General features: G+C 43.7%; 1 protein-coding gene across 1 annotated transcript in view; it reads left to right on the plus strand.

Annotated features, from left to right (window-relative positions):
* Nucleotides 1-481: 481 nt before the first annotated feature.
* Nucleotides 482-23,469, plus strand: part of tenm3 (teneurin transmembrane protein 3) — a 303,357-nt gene continuing 280,369 nt past the window's right edge. The window contains exons 1-2 of the mRNA XM_048996054.1: nucleotides 482-574; nucleotides 706-749. The gene's annotated coding sequence lies outside the window, so the exon portion shown is untranslated. The remainder of the gene's footprint in view (nucleotides 575-705; nucleotides 750-23,469) is intronic.

The raw sequence follows: 23,469 nt of genomic DNA on the forward strand, positions 1-23,469 counted from the left end.
TCCGCTACAGACGCACTTTTTGGGTACCTGCGCTCTCTCTCTTAGCTGGGGGTGCGTGTTTTGTTCTCGTCTGGCTGACTGCTTTAAATGACAGGCTGAATGTGTGCCATTTGTTCTCTGTCTTCCTCTCCACACAATGGAATGAGGCGGTGACAGAGGTGTGTAACTCCATTATTAACCTTTGTGCGTTTACGGCTTGTCCCCGTTACAGTACGCGCTGCTCATCTTTAGTGAGTCAGGCGTTTCATGTGGCATTTTATAAGTTTTAAAGCCCGTGTTTATGAGTTTTTCTTGTTCGTAAACAGTTTTGAAGTTATTGCACGCCCTCTGATTGGCGACTCACACCGTTCCTGGGTGCCGTCAGTCTTTCTACCGCGGTGTCTTTTGAAGCGGACACGGTCATTTAAAACGAGATCGGCGCGCGGGGAACTGGAGACACGCATTCGCTTAGGCGGGAAACGGATTTCAGTCACGCGCTGGCCTATGTCACTTGCTGTCGGTGCGAGAGACGTTACGCCATGTCTACACGACCGCCGGCTTGTCGCTAAGCTGGTGTCGCCTTCACCAGGTCACGGTAACCCGCCCTTCCCATTCGCCGCCTCGGCTCCCCACATCCCAGGGCCGGTTTGCTTGGTGAGGGAAGTGATGTGTGTGGCGGGTCGCCCGGCTGTAGCAATGAGACCTGGGGTTATGTGTTTCTCACAGACACAAATGCATTCGGCCCAAGATCCAGGAAATCCGCTTTAGAGGTAAAACGTATAAAGTTTCACGTGTATTTTTCCCTTGTCGTTTATTGAAAACTTGGATGCTGTGGGAAATGCGCCTTTTCTGCAGTACAAATGCTGCCCTCCTTCATCCACTGTGATTGTGTGCATGGTATAGTCATGCTCCAAAACATAGTTTACCTGAATTTTTCACTTCGGTATCCTTGTTAACATTTAGGGAAGAAAGGCCCGTGTATATTTTAAAGGGGAAAAATGCAAACTGATGCAGTAATCATCCCCCATCACCCCCGGGATACAGTGATTTTTATTGCCATGGTGATGCTGCCCTCAGGTCAGAAATAGCAGGTTATTAATTAACGGATGGATATGTAATAGAGAGGCGTGCAAGTGTTAAACTCCAACTGCAATGTATGGTCTGGGAGAAGTATCCGAATTTCTGGGTGCAGGGATGACATACTCAGGCCATTCCGTGTGTTCTGCTGAAATTGCAGACAGATTACAGAACCTTCCCACTGCACAGTCAACTGGGGGGCCCAAAAACCCACAAGTCGCATGATACAATGAAAATTATTTAGATGGTTTTTGTTAGCAGGTTGTTAAAATAATTTAATTAGCTGGCCTTCCGTTAGCTGGGGAGGTGCCTGGGGCATCTATCCTTCCTATGGCTTTCTGCAGGATTTCATGAACATTCTTCCCAAACAACACGTGAAGGAAGGTCAGCTTAACTCATAGCATGGACAGCATTCCACAGAACATTGCTAGATACTTGTTCATTTTTGGAGGTTCTTCTCCTGGACGTGACAGTGAATCCCTGATGCTGGTGCTCAGTCCTGCACTTAAGAATTATGTGACATTAATCTGGAGCACGGTGGCCGCGTGGGCCAGTTTTGCCATGAGTCCTGCTTTGCTTTCACACAAACGTTACTACGTAATGTGTGTTGATATTGAGGTGCTTGCGTCAAAGAGTCACCTGCTGTACACCAGACTGCTGTCATGTAACCTCTTTGTATTTCTATAAAATGAAACAGCTGGACATGTGACATATTTGGCTTGCATATTTGTTTAGATTGGAAAAAACCTTTTTTAATGAGTGTGTAAACTGCACATGGCAAATGGGGTGGTCTGTCACATTGAAAATACAGACTGAACCCTGGAAAGGGGATGCACTCTGAGAAGTATGTTTCAAAGCTCACTGGGAGTGTTTGTGGCTAAACTCATACCTACTGGAATTATTATAAAAAAACAGAAAATACTGAAGGATGAGCATTGGCATTGAAACCACTTTAATAGTAGCAATTGGTTTGTTTTGCGAGCATTAACTTATTCCATGATACTGTGGGGCTGGATTGGAGAGACGTAGTGGTGGATCAGGCCATGTCCAGGCAAAATGAAAAGGATGCTCAGAATAAGGATGTGTGGGGATGGGGGGGCGGATGGGTTGATATTCTACTGTGGCCCCTGGGAAGCCGCTGTTTCATTATTTCCCATGAAACTCTGCTTCCGGCTGATGACACGCAGCTTTACTTGGCCGTTTTCATCGAACGGGAAGACTTGCCTTTGAATCTCAGTGAGAAGCAATTAGTGGCATCCTGCTGGTGCTTACTGCCAGCACCTCAAACCTGAAACGGCCCTGTGACTTCTCTGGGATATCATTAAAACGGCCCACCTTATTAAACATTGTAGGCTAAATGCATCTAAATTACAGCTTTTAAACCTGCTTGCAGTTTCATCACGGTGGTATTTTTCAGGACAAGAAAATGGCACTTCTGGAGACATAATCTTCATATCTAGAAAGAATGGTACCTAAAACCCAATTGACAGTAACAGACGGCACACATACTAAATTAAAAAATACATCAGGTATTTGGAGCTCATATTTGAAGTGGTGGTTGGTTCTTGTTCTGCACGCGTTTTTTGATAATGTTCATGGTGATGACTAAGCTCATTCTTTTGGAATTCCTACCTGTTCTGGGTTTTTCTTGAATTGTGCTTATGCATTGTGCTAGGTATCATGTACAAGGCCTGTTGATGAATAAATAAGGTAGAATCTTTGCTATTTGGCTCATTTTCCCTCCACCTTGGCTTTGCAGCTCTTGCAGGTACTGTACCCCCCGGTACTGGGGTGAAGGAGATTGTGGGTTCTATAGCAATGTGGCAGAATCGTTGGGGGGGGGGGGGGCAATAGGAAAAAAGAACATTCTGACAACCAGAGACACCGGGCAATTCCGCCTTTTTGTCAGATCGGGCTAGACAAATGAGTTCCTGACCGGTGGTCGGTTGCCGGGGGTGGAGGAGGGGGTTTATGAAATAGGGCAGGTTGCTGGTCTGTCACGAAGGAGGCTGAAAACTGAAGAACGATGCCTCGGGAATAACTTGGACAGTGCGAAATTTGACGGCACTGTGCCTGAGCTCAGGTAGCAGGGGGCGCTCTTCTTGGAAAATGAATTAAGCTTTGGCATGTCAACTAGTAAGCTATAGTGATGTTGTTATAAATTAAGTTATGGCCATGTAGCGTTAAATTAGATTGTGTTTTGGCCCCATTTCCATGTGCTTTGTGTGTTTCACAGTCTGTAGGGTACTGTGCAGCGATTCCCTTATATCAATTCCTGGTATTTTGAGTCCAGTACAAACACAACATTATGGTAGCTTGTCAGCTGATGTTAAAGCTGTTATGGTTCTGGACTTGTGACCAAAAGTGGACAGGTTGAGAAATTGCTCATAGTCTATGTTAGTGGCCTGGCCCTCAACTAATAAGGAAGTTAAAATGCTTATAAAGGACTCGTCAGAAAAAAACTCACTATGAAGAGAAAGTGTGCAGGCACCTGTCTGGATGCTAGATAAGCTGATTAGTGTTGCATGTGTGCGGCCCCTTCAGATTTTAAACTTGCTGCCATCTTGGTCCATAGCTGGTGTTGGGAGAGAGACCCAGAGCAGTGTCCCCGTGGAACGTCCCTAATTAGCAGAACCATTGCATCTTGCATTTTCCCTCCTTTCGCTGCCATTTTTGGCCAGGCAAGCCTTAATTTGTGTCATTTAACTTCCAGAATTCGAAATGTGAGGCACTACGGATCAGATTTTATGGTCGCATCCATCTGGGCACCGGTCAAAGCCAAGCACTGTGACCAAAGAATCGAAACCGCTGTCAGAAAAACCAGACTTTCGATTTCCTGCATTTATGGGCGCACTGATGTGTGTGCAAATTTTACATTTTTTTTTTTGTTCCGCGTTGCCATGTGTAACTGTAGTCACGGCGACCTGATCGATGCGTGGCTGCGGCGATGGTATCAGCGTTACTGCTGCTTCCGCAGAAGATGAAAGGCGAGCGGGCAGATGCTGCCTCTGTGAGCCAACGCCACCCAGCCCACCATATCGATCCGGACAGACCGTGCACGTGCCTCTCATAATGTCCTTTTCAGCACCCCCATCAGGTTAGATATGTTGCTGAAGGTTTTTGTGATTTAAGCTTTAACAGATCAAATCACTGAATGACCTTTGTTAGTACTACAGAGTTATACAGGGAGGCCCAAAAAGAAGGATCTGTGAGGCCACCATCATTTAAGTGATTTGTTTATTGGTTATTGAGGTGAAAGTTTGCATGAAATATATGCAACCAGCCCCTCAAAAGCCATGGCTTCCTGTCATTGAACCCAGCAATGTTGACAGTGGAAATTCTTGATCCAAACATGTTTCTGATAATGAATCTCTGACAAAGAGGTCCGACTTGCTACTGCCATTGGTCTTATCTGTTGATTTCACAGCAGGCTGAGTCTTGCCCCTCTTTCTTGTCAATATCCGTCCGCCTGTCATCAGGCATCCCGTGTGAATATGTCATGTTGTTGTTGTGTGGTAAACAAAGGCTTCTTTAGGCTCTCTTATAGATGAGCGCTTTGAAACAAAATCTACTGATGCTTCTCCATAAGTCCATGGCTTAAACATGGATTTTGTCAGTCATTTCCATTTGGGGCCACTGCTGAGGATGCACTTGGCATTACGGCGTGAATACGGGCTTGAGCTTTATCTCAGATAATTGGACAGGCCCGCACTGAACACAGTGGAGCCAATTTGATTATGCTCTTCTGATGTTTATTATAAATTTATCCCACCCTTAAGAATTTTTGTATTCCTGGAGTGGAAAGAATGAAAACCATCACCCACTTGCTGTCTAGATATATATTTTCTGAGGTGGTACCTGCATTTTCTGAATGAGTCTTTACAAATAGGATTTTTTTGGAGAATATATGGTTTATTCTTGCAGTTTGGTGTGTTGCTAATTAATGTCTTTTTTGCAGTTCTTTGTAATTCTAATTTGATTATATTGAGAGTGATATTGGAAGATTTAGGGATATAGGGGGAGCACAGTGTAGCCTGCTGGCTAAAGTCTGGTTCAGTTTGTGAGGGAACCTAGGGTTCTACCCTATTAGTTAAAATCATAAGTGTTTTTGTGCTTTGTATGACGATGATGATGGTAATTATGGTGATTATAAACATTCACTGTGTGAAAACGTCAATATTTTTTACCTGGACCTCTGTGAGGATGCAATGCTGAAATTTTGTTCTTTATTATAGCAACACAGGTCAGGCTGGCTACTTGCTGGGTCCTTGCAGGGACATAAAATGTTTGATATCTGGATATCATGCCTCATCCACATCCTGAACTTTTCTTCAAGTAACATTCCTGCATGCCTCAGAGAGGTCTATATGTATTTGTGGAGCTGTCCCTCTGTTAATCAAATGAAAATGCAGAGGTCGTTGGACTGCGTAATTGTCAGGCTGCACAAGGCGTGAGCCAGAGTAGCGGCTGCGCAGTTCTCAGCAGGGTCGTCTCTGCACGGACACATTACAGTAAAACCTTGGATCTGCGAGTGTTTTACAAGACGAGCAAAAAAAAAGAAGAAATTTTAACTCGATACACGAGCGAGTCTTGCAATAGGAGTATTACGTATAGGCTTTGTCTGCCTAGCATCACGTGAGCACAACTGAGCCAATGGTTCTTCTCTCTCTCGCTGCGGGATTGTGGGTAATCGTCTCCCATGCTCGGTCTCGGTCGGCGTGCCTCACTCGTATATTCAAAATTTAGTAGAAAAGCACCACCCGAATAAGGGCGTAGCAGTGCCAGCGATGAATGTTTGACGAGGCAAAAGCGGTTGTCATTTCATAGGTTGCTTGCTAAAGTCGCACAAAAAGAAAAAGATTCCAGTGAACCAACAGACAGCAGTGATTCCTTTAGTTATAGTGAAAGTCGTCCTACAAAATAACCCCCCTCATTCATCAAGTGATGGACTACAACTAATGATTATTTTTTTAGATTAATCAGTCGACTTTTTTATTGTATTCAATTTATAAATTGGTCTATTAATCTAAACGAATTGATCTTCCTCCATAAAATCAATTTGACCGTTTAATTTTTTAGTTTTAAACTTGTATGTACGCCAACTTTTCGGAACTATATGAACATTATTTTCGCCCACAATTCGATAAACAGATTAGTAGTATTCCTAAAATATTAATGAGATGCGTATTGTGATGCCCACAAGTTAGTAATATGGATAAATTTGGTGTATCCTCGTGGTTTGTTCGGTTAGCGGAGCATGCCACATGTGACACGCGATAAGCATTGAAGTCGCGATGAAGATAGGGACAGACCAGCAGCACCAACATCTTTTAAAAGAGGAGATACTGTGGATAAACAGGGTAAAACGATGTTGGTGGTGTGGTGGTACTTTTTGTAGATTAAATTCCGACACGTGTTTTTTTTTTTTTTTTTTTTTTTAAATATAAAAATTCCTTTTTATTTATGTTCTCGAATTAATCTCTTCTTTAGTGTCCGTTTTGGTTCCAACGCGCATGAACGCGCACACAGCCCAGGTTTTAGCCAGAACATTTTTACAAACACTTATTCAATGGATATTCTCATGTAGCAGGCAGACAACTTTATGGCTTTAATAATGAGCGTATTTAGTAGCTACAATGACAAAAGATATTAAAAAGCTCTCCGTACCAATGGTAATTTAATAAACATGAATAGGTAACACGGTGGTTTTGCCTATTCTGGCGGTATAGAATAGCGCCTGTGTGTTATCTCTTCGACTCGTACCGACGTGGTATGCCATCGCACCTTGCACAGTGTAAAATCACCTTTTTGTTTTATGGTAATTTGAACTAATCCCATAATTACGTAGGGATATTAAGGGAAAACATTTGTTATAATAAAATGAAACATTTTAGAATTCATAAAGGTAATTTTATTAGAAGTAATTTTAAAAAGATGGCTCGATTTAAAATATTGATGTCGACGCATTTTTAGCGTCATAATCGGGCAGCCCTAATCGAATTAATAAAAAACCCATAGTTAAGTCATGTGATTGTACTCCTTGAGTGGCTGAGTTTTCATAAATCTGCATTAAAGTACTAAAAATCCATTACAGGGAAGAGGCAGATAGGTTTTGGACTTTCCCATTCAGAGTAACACTTGACATTAGATTTGGGAGTGTGAATCTGTCAGTGGAGGTTTCCATGAAGTTTCTCTCAATTTCCAGGGGGACTTGACGAATGGGAGAAACCCTAAATTGGCTTTATGAAGAAGCTGAGAAACTTCCAATGGCTCTTTGAGAAAGCAGTCTGGGTTCCTGTTCTGGTATGCAGATGTCAAAGAGATGCTCCCCTTCGTGTCGCCTGGCCACTACAGAGCCTCATGTTGGCTGCCTGTCTTAAGTCGGAGCCAAAACTCTTTGCTGGATTGGCATTTTAGGTACTTTAGGTTAGGGTGTGGAGTTGTAACCTGAAGGGATGCCAGTCCTAGTGAGGGAGGGTACCTTCTAACGCTATACAGGTCTTCCCTGCTATCCAAAAGAAGAGCGTTCCTGTGAAACCTTTCGAAAGCTGAAATGGCGTATAGTGAAGAAGCAATTATTAATTTATATGGGAAATTTTTTTGAGCATTTTCAGATTGAAAAAATAACCTACTGAATAGCACATAATATTTAAAATGACACTAAGAGTAAAAATCATGTGTCATTTAATGACTGACAGGTATACATTCTAAGAAATACGTCGTTAAGCAATTTCACTATTGTGAGAACATCATAGAGTGTACTTACACAAACCTAAATAGTATCGGACTACTACACACCAATCTAAATGGTTAATCTAATCAATGATAAAATGTACAGAATAGTAAATACATTAGGGCTGCCACTAACAACTATTTTTCTATAGATTAATCTATCAAGTATTTTACCGATTGGTCGATTAATGTAGACAATTTTCCTCCTGAAAATAAACTTGACCATTTAATTTAATTTTATTTTAACAAGAAAATACTGTATGTCATTGCAAGGCTTTAGATAACGGCCGACAGCTTTTCGACACTATACAGACATTATTTTTGCCCACAGTTTGATAAGCAGACTGTCTGCCTAAAATAATAATGAGATGCGTATTGTGATGCCTAAAAGTTAGTTATATGCATATATTCAGCATATCCTTATGCTTATTAAATTTAGTTAGCAGAGCCGGCCGTATGCAATTGTTTGGTGAATCATGGAAACGATAAGCACTGAAGTGGTGATGAAGAAACAGACAGCTCAGCAGCGATAACTTTTAAAAGATACTTGGTTGAACAAGGTAAAAGGCATGTGGCAATACTTTTTTTTGTAAATATAATCCATCCATCCATCCATTTTCCAAACCGCTTATCCTACTGGGTTGCGGGGGGTCCGGAGCCTATCCCGGAAGCTATGGACATGAGGCAGGGAACAACCCAGGATGGGGGGCCAGCCCATCGCAGGGCACACTCACACACCTTTCACTCTTACATGCATTTCAACAGGCAATTTAGCAAGTCCAATTAGCCTCAGCATGTTTTTGGACTGTGGGGGGAAACCGGAGTATGACATGGGGAGAACATGCAAACTCCACTCACGTGTGACCCAGGCGGAGACTTGAACCCGGGTCCCAGAGGTGTGAGGCAACAGTGCTAACCACTGCACCACCATGCCGCCCCGTAAATATAATTTTCATTTAATTTTAGTTCATACCTCTGGGACCCGGATTCGAGTCTCCTCGGTTACATGTGTGTGGAGTTTGCATGTTCTCCCCATGTCGTCGTGGGGTTTCCTCCGGGTACTCCAGCTTCCCCCCACAGACCAAAGACATGCGGAGGCTATTTGGAGTTACTAAATTGCCCATCAGAGTGCATGTGTGTGTGAATGGTGTGTACATGTGCCCTGTGATGGGCTGGCCCCCCATCCTGGGTTGTTCCCTGCCTCGTGTCCATAGCTTCCGGGACAGGCTCCGGACCCCCCGCGACCCCCTAGGGCTTGGAAAATGGATGGATTGATGGATAGTTTGTTTCAGTTTTAGCTTACGATGACAACACTAGTTCCAACAAGCCGAACACACACCCTGGCATCATTAATCAACATAGAATAAGCTCAGACTTCATGGCTTTAATAATGAGTGTATTTAGCAGTTAGAAGGACAAAAGATATTTAGAAGCCTTTTGCCTTTTCTGGCTGTCCATCATCCAGAATAGCACCTGTGCCTTTCCTCTTCAGGTGCTTGTTCGATGGTATACCACTGCAGGTATACAATCGAAACTTTGCACGGTGTAAAACCACTTTTTTGTTTTATGATAATTTGAACTACTACCATAATTATTTTAGTGATATTAAAGGAAAACATTTGTTATAATGAATTGCTGCGTTTTAGGAATCAAAGGTAATTCTATGAAAATAATAATTTTTTAAAAGTCAATTTCAAATATTGACGTCGACCCATTGTCAGTGTGGACTTCTACGACTCATTATCGTAAGGGACCACCGTTGTATATGCAGTCCATCGTTAACAGAAATGTCATTATGTGTTGCATGACTGTATATCTAATGTTAAATGCTATTTTCTCTTTTTTCCTTTTTTTCCATAAAAGTGAAAATCCTGAAATTTCTTTTGGTTAGCTAAAAACAGATGCTGATTCAGGACTTGCATAAAAGCGAAATGTAGTAAAGCAAACTTTTGAGGGCGGTGTCTGTGTTTAGCTGTAAATGGAAAAACATGCAAGCCGTATTGACAAAAAAAAATACAATAACAACAGAAGCAATAAATGTAGAGACGATCGAAGAGGGCTGCTAATTAAGCCAGCTGCTCTCTGGGTAGCGTTAGTGTTTAATATTAATGTTTGTTTTCCAGTAGGGTACCCCTGGCTGTTTTGGGTTATAATATCGAAAAGCAGGTGCTGGCCTGCCGTTTGCATGTCATTGCATTCTTTTTTTTCTTCATATCAGACTTTTATTAAAAAGGCCACTAAGATTTCCATGGCCGAATATCAACGGCAAATAATTACGTAGGTGTTGCACTCCGATCTGCGACCCCCTCAGTGTCCACGGCTAACCTTTTAACAAATAAATGTGAACAGTTGGTGGAGGCTTATTAGAGCAGACTTCTAGGTGTCTGGGAGATGAAATGATTCTCTCTGGTAGGTACAAGTCTTGCCACTAACATAAATTGATCTGGGCAGCAGATTGGAGGAGCCAGGTCCATCTGTGCTCATAATGCAACTGGAGTGAATACTGTGGGCTGCGCAGGGGGCAGGTAAAAGGAGAAGACCTGTGTAAGTATGTATGGCATGCTACCAGAGGTGTAATAGTACATGAAATTCACGGTTTGGTACAAACTTTGGTTTTAGGTTTACGTTCCGGTGAATAACCTAAAACAAAAAATGAAGAGAAGCTTATTTATATTATACAAATAAATATGTATAATGAAAAATTCAAAAATAAGACTGCGCCATAACAATCTTAATGAACTAAATCCTGTTATATCTTGCATTCTCTTCTACCAAGTGTGGTTATATATCTAGGGATAAACACCCCTATAGCCATAGTTATCTGAGTTTCCTGGTAAAAGCACTTTAAATGCCACAGGAAGACTAGCTTTCAGAGGCTGTTTCTGCCTTGCTTTGGTCATACACACACTCTGATGGTGTCATCTCAAATGAGTTAGCATGTTGGATGTGCTTCAAGGAATATATCCAAGTTCGGCATAACAGAATCGACGAAGTTTTAGTCTTATGAGCTGCTCTCACTCCAGTGTTGGTACTATATAAGAACAAATATTCTGATTACAATTGAAGCTTGGAAGAAAATAAAATGCTTTATTTTTTATTAATAGGCTGTTGTATAATTGGACTGTTGACTTATCGTGGTGTTAACAGAGTGCAAATCCACATCATAGCGCACGATCACTCTGGTAATAACTATGATACCGGTATACTTCCCACCCCTACAAAACGTATATGATGACTGTGTTCCAGCTCTTAATTCTACGCACAAATGAGATCATGGAGCAAAACTCCAGTGATGGCTATAATAACTGGACCAGGTCCCTTTTGTCTTGATGGTATGTTCCCGACACTTTCCGGTTGTCGAATATGTTGACATCAGCACCGGATGCCATCACTGGCACCTGCACTCAATTCCATTTAGACACAGGACAGCTTTTCGATGCAATTGCTACCTGTGTTAATAATTGCAAAAAGGAGCTTGTGATGCGACTGGTGTGACTCCTTGGCTGCCCTATGAGTAACGAGAGCAGAGACCCGGAGACAGGCGCCTCCAGGACATCGTCAGTCCTGTCATTATGGTGGCGTCACCCTCCGGTCCCTAGCCATCCTCTTCCCCTCCCTGAAAGATTCGATTGCTCCTGGACACTGCCCCTGAATAGATTATGTAAAAACCAACTCAAGGCTGGGTGTAACTATATCGGGATTATTCCACCTGAAATACAAACCCAGTCAATAGGCTTAAGGCTTTGAATAACGTTACTGCCCTGGCACTGCTCTCTGAAACTTAACCGACCACCTGCCTCAGGGTTCGCTTTGCTTCGGCCTCTGTTTCCATGTCGGTTTCCATCCATTATGAGTAGAAGCGGGGTGTACGCCGCTTCCACTTTGGGGAACACTGAAAACACCGCTAGTGCAAACGACATGTGTGAGTGGTGCTGCATGGGTCAGATGATCACTTGGAGAGATGAGCTCCGGGGGTGGACGCGGGCTCTTTGTGGGCACTGTAGTGTCCTTTGCCTCCATCTAGCAATCTCGTGTGCGTCCGAATGTATGAAAACAAAAATGTCACACTTCAGCTAGCTCAATAGGCCGTGTATGTTCCTCCCCGCCTTGTCTTGTCCATCCCCCCTGATGTGAAGTTGAGCCTTTCGGATGGTGACGGCCCGGGTTCTCCATCACCGGAGCTAATGAAGGACGGTGAGCTGGCCAGTGGAGCTCATTGAAAGTGTCTACATGGTCTCGCTGGTTTTGACGAGGTACGGGGAACCATGGAGGCAGAGAGAGCATCCTGGGGGCCATTTCTGTAAGGGCCCTGTCCCTCCCGAGCAAGTGCAATCATCTCATGCTTTCTGCTTAACTGATTTTTTCATAGCACTTTCATCAGCGCTGCGTATGAAAGAGAGAGGTGGGTGCAGCAGGAGAGATTTCTGAACGTGCACTTCTTTCCTTGCAAGTCTCCTAGAATGCACAGTGGTTGGCAGCAGTCTTCAATGCCATTACTGGCTCCGCAATTCTAACCCGTGGCCCAAGACATGAGTTTAGGCACAAAAACCAATGGCCTTTGCACGCACAACGCTGTCATTGGGAGCCTTTGCAGTATTCAGAAGGAAAGCTTTGCCTCCCCCCCGCACACACTTTTTCAATGGAAATTCTTGAATTATTTTTATTGATGCGTCATACTGGTGACATCTGGAAATCTGTCCCTCTGCTGCTCTGTTCTTCCCTCCCTGGCAGTTGATTTTAAAACCTGCCCCAAACCCACCCCTGTTGTGATTGTCCATGAGTACCTGGTGCCACAAGTTTTTTTTTTTTGGTTGTTTCTATGGGAACCACCTGAGCAGCTTTTCCCATTGGCCATTGTTGTTAGCCATTTTCTCCTGCTTTCTGGTTTGCAACTCATGCTGTGCACTTTGACCTCTCTGTGTATCAGGATGGTCTTTGGCATTGTATGTCCTTTTCTTCACCTTCTAATTCTGCCTTGCATCTCAGTGGCCGAACACCTGGACAGGACCACCTCTCAATACCTGACAACCATTTTTTTATATTCAAAAAATCTTTAACAGCCTTAAACACATTTTTAAGGCTTTAGGAATATGTTTTGTGTATTTATGCGACTTGTGTGGGGAGGGAGACATGGTGCTGCTGTGTTACATATTTATAGGTAGCTTGGTGGAGCCCTGAGGACGCTGATCACACATGCATCAGCAGCTACGTCTGACCGTGGATCACGCTGTCGGCTTTGCCCACCCTGTGGGCTCCGGACAGGCTGTCACACAGAAGTACGTCTCCACGGGGAGCTGCTGGTCACAGAGATTAGCCCCCCACCCTGACAGGGGCGCCTCAGATCCTGAACCCGGGACGCTCGCATTTCCACCGAGATGATGGTTCCAGACCAGAGGTCCCATGGGGACACCCCCCCTCCTCAGTGGTCAGACTCATTTCGTGTGTTAGGAGTTCGTTGTGAGGACTGATTTAATGGCCTGTATTGGGATAATCTGTAATAAATTCAGGAGCATGAATGTGGCTTTGAAAGGAGCCTTACAGCAGCGTACACCTCTACCCCACTGGGACCGGCCAGAGTGACAGACTCTGGCCAGCTCTTGTTATGATTCTGAGTAATTGCCAAATTCAGTTTTTTTTTTTGTTTATATAAAAATTTTGTTTGGTCTCCATATTCCCGAAGATGACTAATGAACTCCAAGCAAATGCTTAAGTAAGACAGTGGGGTTGGCAGTGGATAGCTTTGTGAGGCACAGCCCCCCCCCCCCCCCAGCTCTAAAAGGGCATGTTGATTAAACTGAAGAGGGGCCTGTCTCAGCTGTCACCCCTGGAGTGTGAAGGGGTGGGGGGTGGGTTCAGTTTGACAAAAATGGTCATTTGGTGGTCATGCTTGTTGACCAAGGAACATGCAGAGTGAGCTCACAGCCAACCTTGTCGTCGGCCCTCAGAAGCTGAACGCGCTGAGCAGGATGACCATGTTCACATTATTAATCATGTTCATGTTATTAACAGTGTGTATGTATTTAACTAATACTACTGGATCATGGCAATATTATATGGTGGTACATAACTGAGCGATCTTTCTGTAACGTAAGCAAATTAAAAAAAAAAATCCCCCAAAGAAAGCGAGGGGGGGGGGGGGGACATAGACTGGGCAACATTTAAAATCTTGAGAAAAAAAAAAAACAGGAAAAATGGAAACAGTTTCTGCAAGGCATAGCTGTGTTTGAAAGGTTAGAAATAATTCCTCTAAAGTATTTTTTTTCTGCGTGGGGGGGATGGGGGAGTGAGTGGAGACGGTGTGTGTGTTGGGGGGGCTTGGGCTTACTGAAGCACCTTGTTTTCCCCATGATACTGTACTGCATGCCCCTGTATGCTGCGATCTGCGTCAGCTAGGCTGCTCGCTGTCATCTGTGCCTACGAGGATATTACTTAAATCTAGTTTAGCCTTTTCATGCAAGTTAACAAGTGGAGGGTAAAGGAGTCAAATGTACCGGTGGGCCCCCTTCCTCTTGCCGGCAGAGCCTGACAGCGTGTGCCAGATAGCCGGCGTTCCTGAGCCCCCTCCACTGCCTGTTTAGTATTATTTATAGTCAACCGTGTGTTTCTGCAGGACCTACTTTTTCGGCTTCCCATGGGACCAACAGAAGACAGAAGACGAGCAGCCGCCCTGTCCTAATTGCGGCAGCTTTCGGGCCATGTCTATATTTGGCGTCCGGTATATATTTTGGCCTGGTGGAGCTGTTTCCCCACCTTGCGTAGTGGCCGTGCTTTCCGCACTTTCTTGGCTGGATTATCGAAGGAGTGCTGTCATTAGCTGGGGGTCATAGCGTAAGGGTGCAGAAGTGCTTCAAGTTACTGCTCTGGCCATCCACAAGGGGGCATTGGTGGGGTGATCATGAAAAGGACATGTGAAACGTACTTGTCACTATGCGGGTGATCCACGCAGAGGGGTGCTCACTTTGGCAAACATTGGTGAGCCTTGTTTATCTCCTCACCGCTGCATGCGCAGCTCAGCGACCGGTTTTGGATGTGTGCGGACAGTGTCTGTGTGTGCCAGGTGCTGCTCCTCTGCAGTACTACAGAAGAAAAACATTCTGATGCTCCTCAAAGACTTTTGTCCATGGAGACGAGCAGAGTCTATACATTTTGACTAGAGTGATGCAGGTGAGCCTTCCCTCTAAGATTTAACAGCTGCTCTGCACCCCAGGGATACAGAAAGGCAGAATCCCCATTGCTCCTCATTGACCACAAAGCTGCCTGAACTCGTTTCCTTTTTGATATCCCTGGGTGCTTACTTTTATTACAAAAAAATGACTGAATCTGACCACTTAATGTGGTCATGGTGTGCAGGTGCTGTGCTGACTGGAAACCCATCTCCCATTAAAACCGCTCCCATTTCGAGACATACGGTGACAGTAATATGAAATAGTCCTGACAGCGTGTTGCTATAACGACCGGCTGTACCCCTCCATGGGTTAGTTGAAGCTAAGAGCGGCCCTCTGCAATGTCTCTAAAGTGCTCCAAATGAACAGAGTTCATTTCCATGGTGATTTATCTGCGTTCCAGCGGAAGTCGCATTTATACACCCGTCGCATTTACCAGACAAATACATCAGCTGCAAGCAACCATCGGCGCTGGAGTAGCAGTCTATTGTGTAGTCATAAGCCATGTAAGAATTACCCATAATGCTCTTTAAGGTAGTGGCAGCCTGAGGTCTATTGAATTGTTTTTAACAAGAATCAGACCCCTTTAATTTGGTTGATGTTTCGTTTAAAGAACATCTGGTAATTCTAAGAAGGGTGTCATTGCTCAAGAGTCCCTATTAAATGTGCCATGGGCCGCCAGTCTCCGTCGACCATGTCCCCCTGCTTGTGGTCCTGTTTGTCTCACTGTAGTTATTAACGTTTTTTTTTTCTACCTTTTTTCTGTTATGTCAGGTCCCCACTTCTCTAGTTCAGTAATTCAAACACCGGTACAGGGCATATGAATTTCCGTGGACTCCGGAATCAATGTCGTTCGTCTTCAGCCCACGCAATGTTCTAATATTAAGATGGGATTAATAGAGTCAGTGGGGGGCGCTCTCAGCATGATATCATCCGGGAAAGACGGGCTTCATTAACAGCCGCTGAGGGGCGGCTTCCTTCAGTATTAATGAGGTTTTCCTGCGCTGTGCTGCGCACACCGGCCTGGTGCGTAATGCATCAGGACAGACTGTGCGTCGCCAGCGTCTAATGGGCCGTGCTCTCTCTTGTTCGGCCCAAAGTGAAAATGGGGTGGGACGGGGGGGGTGTGACCGCAGACAGGAGTGTAATGGATGTGAGAGGTCAGGGGCACGATCGCAAGGTGGGGGATACGGTACAAGCCTCTTAACTGTTTAGTATCTTGAACACTGTTGTACTTGCATCCGGGACTGGTGGGGGGGCAACAGCATCTTAATTAATCCGGCCTCTGCAGGTTTCGGAGTCCCATCCCACCCCCCATCGCTTCGTCCCTGGCCCCGGAGATTGCTTTAATTGAGAGCCCCGGCCCGTGTCAGCCGCGAGTGGGGAACCGGGAGCTTGCCGTGACAGCCTGTTGAGACGGCCCCAGAGCTGTCGGGATCCTCCTCACCAAGCCTTTAGTCCTGTCACTCTGCCGATGGCAGCCCCAGCTGCACCACCGGGCCATAATAGGATGTCAAAGCTGTCCGACCCCTTTTAGGGCTGTGATTGGAAGCGCTTGTGGAGACGGTCCTGCGGCTGGCAATAATGATTATAATGCTGTCAATAAACAACAATGCGATTATTATTATTATTTATTTATTATATTGTTATTATTGTTGTTTATTAGTGATATTTTAGGCAGAGATGTGAAGTGGAAGTGGACTGCTGGTATATCTTTATGTTAACTAAAGAAAGCCAAGTTGCGCTTTCTCATTTCTCAAAGGTCCAGCAGACTTTCTCTTTGAGATCTGAACCCATGTCCTTTTGAGAATGAATCTAGGTACTTAAGCTGATAGCAAGATATGGTGAGGTTACCCTGGAGGGAACCAGCCACTTAAAAAGGGGATAAAATAGGGGAAAAAAAATAATGATTTCACTGGCAATGTATGATCTGTATGGGTGATTACAGTATAAGATTTCAGCCTGCACTTCTCAGACTGCTAGGCTAATGGCTAATGCTATGAAGCACATTACTTTTCTGGTGTTATATGAGCAGTGAGACCATCTGAGTACACTATCAAATCCTACAGAAGGAAAAATTAAAATGTTGCAAGCTTTTTTGTGTCCTCGTATGCTGATTGTAGCTCCCAAGGTCACTGTGTTGAATTTACAATCAATGCGATCTGCTTGTGAAATAAGCAGGGGCTGCTAATATATATGGCTGTATGCTTTTGCTATGTTTATATAATGCATTCACATACTCCTTCACTTATGAAGAAGTTTTTTGGCATCCAACTCGTAAGTCGAAAGTTATAAAGTAATGAAGTAGAGGCATGTTCTGCCAGCAGAATTTAAAGTTTATCCCAGGCTTGCTCTTTTCAATGTGACGGTGCAGTACTGAACACACACAGAAATAAGCACAGTGGACACTTTTGTTTGTGTACATCCACTGATACCCTGAAATGAAGGGCACTAACAAAGCTGCCAGACAGCTGCCAGTCTGGCGAGGGAGCCATGTTATCATAGCACAAGTGGCTGTCGTCAGGCCTTAATGACTGACCATCATGGCTTAATACTTTATAATTTAGTGGGATGTTGATTGGAAGCATAATCAGTCTTAAGTCCAGGGTCCCCGTGTTTGATGTGTTAATTCTGAAGAAGGCCTAGCAGCTATATTTGTACTATGTGTGTTTTCAGTCTCCATCCATCTTCTAAGCACTTATCCCAGTCAGGGCTGCAAGGCACTTTGCATGTGTCTTATTTGTATTGGGCCGTTTTTGTTGTCAAATTCATGTCTCTCATAAACGTTCAGATGTTTAAAGGTCAGATCGTGATTGACTGCAAATTGTTTTGTCCTTCATCTTTGTCATAGTTCTGTTTCCTTTGGAGAAGCTCTTCACATCACCAAATGGAGGGCTGACTCACTTTCTCATGACTGGTATGCAAAGCTAATATTAACAGAGGCGATCATCACATGTTACACAGCTAATCAGTGTAAATAATCACAATAATACAGTATTAGGAAAGGTCTCTGTTCAAAGGTTCTACAGCAATAGTCTATTCTGTGCATTGCAGACAGCATTTATTATTCATATCTTTATGCCCATTATTTATCAGTTTTGTTGTTGACCCCAGGAAAGTGAGCCATCTTTGACATTAACCATATTTACTACCACAGTGGCTTTTTAAGCAGATGTTGTCATCTGTAGGTAGGCAGTCTCTGTCTGGTACTCAAGCACAAATGAGGACACCGTCAAAGTATGGTTCAAACATCTTAAATGGCAGAGAGTGTCAGTATCAGTGCATTGTGACTGAGAAGGCAGGCAAGACATTAAACAAATGTGCCGTGAATGAAATATTAGCTTTAGGTGGTATGCGGACGGTTGGGAATGGAAGGCGATAAGAATTCTGGGATTTTAAGTTCTTTAAAAAAAAATTGTGTTTTTCAAATGAACAATGGACTTGGGTGGTATCATTTGCTTATATTGTCAGTGGCTCTACAACTAAACTAAATCAGCAGTGCAGTTTTATGTAATGCTGTTATGCAAACCAAAGTGTAATTGAACATCCTTTTGCGAATATGAAGAGTTTTCTAACCGTGCCGGTTAGTAGAACCATAACATTCAGTACATTTACATGCACAGCTTAATCAAGCTACAGTTATAGCTCGACTACGCCTTTTAACAGGACTATCGTCCTTGTCCCAATATACATGCATGGGAGGGGAATCGATTTACTGCCCAAAGTATGTCCGATTCCGCTACAATTGGTGTTGATATGGCTCCTTTCAGCTTATTAGTATCAGGCTTTTTCTGGTTGACCCATTACGTCACAGACGTTAAAATATATGTTGGTATTAATATTGCACGTTGTCCAATCCTCCTACCAGTGCATTCTGTACAAAATATCCTGCTTCGCGTTGTGATGTCATTCGGCGCTGATACCAGTTTTTATGCCATTGGAAAGCAAACACCTTGAAGTACTGTAGTTTTGGTACTTTCTTGAAGTACCAAAAGTACGACTACCTGGTGCAATAGAAAAAGGTTCTTTAGTGGAGCAGTAAATTGGACAGCTTTTTAGCAGTGTACTATTTGTTCGTGCTGTACGTCCTCTGCTACGCTCCAAGATCCTCTTTTTCTATGTACTGGCTTCTGCTGTTCCTTCCGGGTCTAAGCCCGGGTGGGACGGTGGGACTGTAGAGCATTCGCAGAAGGCCTAGGCCAGTTTGAGTCCGATTGAATATATACATGCAGGAGTAAATTGATTCCTAATCACATTATCTGGGTGTCTTAGCCCGACTTGAATAAATTAGATTTCAGTAGAACTAACGCGTTTGCATACACTTTAAGGGTCCGGTTTTAATCGGACTAACACAATAATTCCATTTTCTTAGTGTGCATATAAACGTAGGCTGACCAGATAATCCATGTCAGGGAGGACACTTCAAGCTACTCCAGGTTTTTACAAAAAACCTTAAAACTAAAGAGCACCTGTGCTTGGCTAAATAGCTCACTTCTTGTGCTTTGACTGCTTTGATTGAAAAACTCATCCAGCTGTTACACATTAACATTAGTGGCATATGCATGATTATAGGAGACCGACCAATCAGCACGCAGCAGGAACTCGGTGCTTAACTGATATCGAGGTTCTCTTAATTAAAATGGTATTTTAAAAATCCTGTCCTAGCCCAATGTGTCCTCCCTGACATGGATATCTGGTCACCCTAGGTGTACTTTAACTGTCTTTAATTGTTTAAACAGCTTTCTTTTAAAGTGACTTGTCTTAACCCCATTCTCAGAATTAGTCTGCTCAGAAGAAGAGTGGATTCCAGTCATTTTTCAAAATGTTTATAGTATCGTTTCATGCTTCGATTAGCTGTATCCTGATGTCATTTCCAGTTTGGACAGCAGAGGGCGTGTGGGCCAGTCTGTGGTGTCTCCAAACTCTGTCTTTGAAAGCTAGAGAAGAACGTCATATCTGTGCTTTGGAAACGTCCACCGACAAATCCATATGCTAAACGGTCGCTTCAGGCCCCTGTTTCTCATGTGCATAATTATTATTTTTGTCGTTCGTCTCCGATGAATGTTCATCACCTAATTTATTAATTACAGTCTCCATTAGCATTTTAATGAGAGTAGTGACGATAATTTCATCAGCCTATTTAAAGCTTTAATTTAATGACTTCTGGCAGTGCTTTGATGGGTGAAATAAAGGTGATTCAGATGTATTGATACGCGCTCTGTGTTAATATGCTGTGGGTATTTATCAATAAACACGTACCTACTATTGATGTATTCACGCAGTCCCTTGGAGAGAAAGCAGGTTTTCAAGACGAAAGATAAGCTGGTTTTGGAGGGTGTTCAGCAGTCTTCACTAAACAAATGGGCTATTTTAGTCACTGGGAGCCATGTTTTAAAATAAAATTCAGTGGCTGACCCCAGAGGGTTGGCCTTGAGGGTGTCCCTAGTGGAATGACACAGTGAGTGACCCCAGAATACGTGATTTTTGTGTTTTGAGTACACAGAGTGTAAGTGTGATGGCTGGTGGTTATGCAGAGGAATGTGGCATCCTTCCCGTCTGTGTTTTCTGTGCTTGTCAGAGAATTCTTGCTCCATCCAGATGCTATTGCTATATTTCACAAGACCAATGAAAACACTGCTTAGGTTCACTCCAGTAGAACACGCAATCCCGCAGTAATGTGATGAAATGCGCGCCTAGATGTCATCATGATGTATTCTGCCCTTGGTGTGTTGACCATCCCACTTAGAAACTTAAACATTGACCATGCATGGCCCAGCCGTCCTGCATTAATCATAGGAGAGGAGTCGATCTCCTTCTTGCATCCAGGCTGCTTTGGCCTCCTTCTCCAGAAATTCCACATTTGTAGTATGGACATTGAGGTGAGCTGCTTAATTATTCATTCATTGCTTTGTTCATTCACTGTTTTTTTTCCCTTCTTTTTGGTTCCTCAGGTCCTGTTTGTACGTGCTTCTGCACCGATTCTGGCATTATGATGAAGTAGAAGCTTCCAGGATTTTTATGCATCGCCACTGGGGTCACTGACTATTCCTGATACATCCATATGTTCCACAACATTGCTGGAATCTATCTCGTATTCACTTTTCACACTTTACATGGATAATTTCCAATATCTTTCACATGGTCAGTGATCATATGAGTGCTATCTTTTAAAAAATCACTTGTTATATTAACCATCCTGGCATTTGTATTCAGTTATTACACTGATTTTTATGATTATGGTGATGGATTTCTGTGCTTTGCAGGGTGGAAATGTTTGAATCAAATGAAGACCTGTGGTCCTATTAAATTTTTTATTTTTTATTATTAATTTATTTTTTATTCGAAGGTCTTTGTTGTCCAAGTACTGCTCTTGGTCCCTGCTTGTTGAAAGGGTTACATGTGGACAGGCAGTTAAAATGTCATCGTCTAGCTTGTCTGAGTTGTCGCCTTCACCTCGGGGTCAGTAGGGGCCTTCACGGGATTACCCTTGATGCTCAAGCTAAACTAATTAGAAAGAGCGGTTTTATGGTGAGATATAATAACAATAAACAGTGATGGACTGCTGCTTTCACACGAGTGTGAGAGAGCAGACGGAAAAAGGCAGGTGGGCTTGAATAGCGGGCTGGGGGACCTGGATCTGATGAGAATACAGTGATCCTGCATACTTACTGTTACTAACATATTAATAATTTTTATGAATGAAATGTCTCCAGAAGTTATCGAAGTGAAACACCTTTTGACAGTCCTGCTGTGGGTTTGTTGGGCCCAATTCATTCACATTCAATGGACTCTGTACGGGCAGTGAAATACCTGAACTAATATGAGGAGAGACACTCCCATCTCTGATCAAAATTGTCAGTGACCCATTTTCCCTTCTTGGCTTCTTGGTGGCCAGTGATGTCCACACCGGTGGCTCTGATGTGTGTACATGCACTCCCCATCGAGTGATGCAGCAGCTTCTCCAGCTTCCATCTACAGTGGGGATGGGTTGGGGGGGGGGGGCAATTGGACATGGATCCCCTTCACAGGACACAACGTGGTCCAGCTGGCCCTGTGCTTTCTCAGTTTAGCCTAGCCTATACTAGAATTCCCTCTGGTGTGAGTACGAGAATAGCATTTGTTTCATTTAAAATGTAATAATTACATACTGGGAGGGCAATCCTGAGTGTAAACAAATCCCATTAAATCAATTTCAAGCACAGATGAAGTTTATAGATAAAGCAGCCGGCCTCTGGCTGCAGCTCCGGGTGCAATTAAAATTCTGGTTGAGGAATTAACCTTTGGATCTGCGGAAATGTCCCCGGCATGTTTATTTTTCACGCAGTGTGACAACACCGGGCCAATTAGAATAAAGTGAGAGGCGTGGGGCTGGTGGGGAGGAGCCGAGGTGGCAGGCGGCCTTTGCATGAGCAAACGATGCCCTGTGCTTCACATCACCTATGCAGCTAAAAGGTACTTTTAAACAGACACGTTTACACATTCATGATGCCTTTTTATTTATGGCATTTTATTGCTGGTTATCAGTGATTCGGTGTGAAGGTTAAACGTGGTTAATTTTTTTTTTTGTTATCAGTGTTACATTTTATCCCCCTGGTGGTGCCTTGCTCTTGGGCCCTGATGATACTTGGCTATTTGAACATCTGTCTGGTTTCTTACTGTTGGGTTGCCCACAAGGTGTGGAGCTGGATAATCTACAGGTTACATTGGTTAATAAATGAGTCCAATATGAAGAGCTGTGGTTAGTCTTTTTCTAATTAAAGCTCTTTAGTGGGCAGGTACTTGTACAAAGGAGCTGGGAAGCTTAATTACATAAATGAATAATTAATTGAGATTTATCTGAAAAATTATGCTTTTGATGTTGAGTTCAACTGTGACTTGTTTGTTTTGATTGGCGGTCTCCTTCCCCCTTATTCCTTGCTTTTCCTCTCTTCCCTCCTCTTTTTTCTTCCTACCCCTCTTTCCCCATTTATTGCCTCTTTCTTTTCCCCCTCCTTTCCCTTTCTCCCCCCTCTCCCTCCTTTTGTCCCCACTTTCCCTTGATTCCCCCCTTCCATTCCTTCCCCCTCATCCCATCTCCTAGCTTCCCCCTTTTTTTCTCCCACTTTTCCTTTCCCTCTCGTTACCCTTCATTTCTCCAACTTTCCCTCTTTCCCCCTCCATCCCCTACCTTTTCCCATTTTCTCCTCCTTCCCCTTCCTCTCCCCTCTTCCCTCCTTTCCCTCGCTTTCCCTCTCTCCCTGCCTATTTCCCTCTTTCTTCCCCACCCTCCATCCAGTTTACCGTTTCCTCCCAAACTCACATTGCAGGCTGCCCAGTTTTAACGCTCATCCGTGACCGTATGGCATTTGAGAAACGCTCTGCGTCAACTCAGCCATTCTCTCCCATCCCTCTTTAAGCAAGGCTGTAGTTGGTAATGAGCCCACGTAATTAAGACTGGAAGAAAGGCTTTTTGCAGAGGAGCATCTAATTAGAGGCCTTCTCACCAGTTTGTGTGAGCTTATGCCTGGTTCCCAGGGTC

This window comes from Brienomyrus brachyistius, chromosome 25, assembly GCF_023856365.1.
Source record: "Brienomyrus brachyistius isolate T26 chromosome 25, BBRACH_0.4, whole genome shotgun sequence".
Taxonomy (NCBI): Eukaryota; Metazoa; Chordata; class Actinopteri; order Osteoglossiformes; family Mormyridae; genus Brienomyrus; species Brienomyrus brachyistius.